The sequence below is a fragment of the Penaeus monodon genome, chromosome 22 (genome assembly GCF_015228065.2).
Source record: "Penaeus monodon isolate SGIC_2016 chromosome 22, NSTDA_Pmon_1, whole genome shotgun sequence".
NCBI lineage: Eukaryota > Metazoa > Arthropoda > Malacostraca > Decapoda > Penaeidae > Penaeus > Penaeus monodon.
The window spans coordinates 25,691,362-25,691,899 of record NC_051407.1 but is presented as its reverse complement, the minus strand read 5'-3'; the positions used below and the strand labels follow the sequence as shown (position 1 = coordinate 25,691,899).

At 7.6% G+C, this 538-nt stretch overlaps 1 protein-coding gene across 1 annotated transcript in view; it reads right to left on the bottom strand.

The window, feature by feature from the left end:
- The window catches only part of LOC119587377 (dedicator of cytokinesis protein 4-like), a 46,579-nt gene that overhangs the window by 31,268 nt on the left and 14,773 nt on the right, over positions 1-538 (bottom strand). The gene's annotated exons all lie outside the window — the stretch shown is intronic.

Here is a 538-nt window from a genome sequence, read left to right as displayed (position 1 = left end):
CTACACAAAAAATTTCTTTTGTGGGATAATGGCGTATATAAATTATAAAAATATATATAAATATAAAAAATTTAAAAATTTGGTAAATTTTATTTTTATAAAATAATATAAATTATATAAATTAATATATTATATATTAACAAATAACATAAATACAATTATATCAAAATCAAATATAAATATAATATAACAAAAAATAAATATAAAAATTTTTTATATAATATAATTATATAAATTTTAAAAGTATATATTATATATGTATTATAGGGATTTATGATTATATGTATATAATGATAATAGGGAATAAAATATATAATATAAAATATTATAATCTAATAAAATAAAAATAAATAAAATATTAAAAATATAAAATATTAAATATTAAAAAACATAAATATAAAAATAAAAATATATACCCAAAAAAAATTATTTTAAATTTTTATATAATATCTATTATTTTTATATATATTAAAAAATATATATAAAAATGATTTAAATGGAAAAAAGTATAAATTTTTATATAAAAAATAAAAAATAA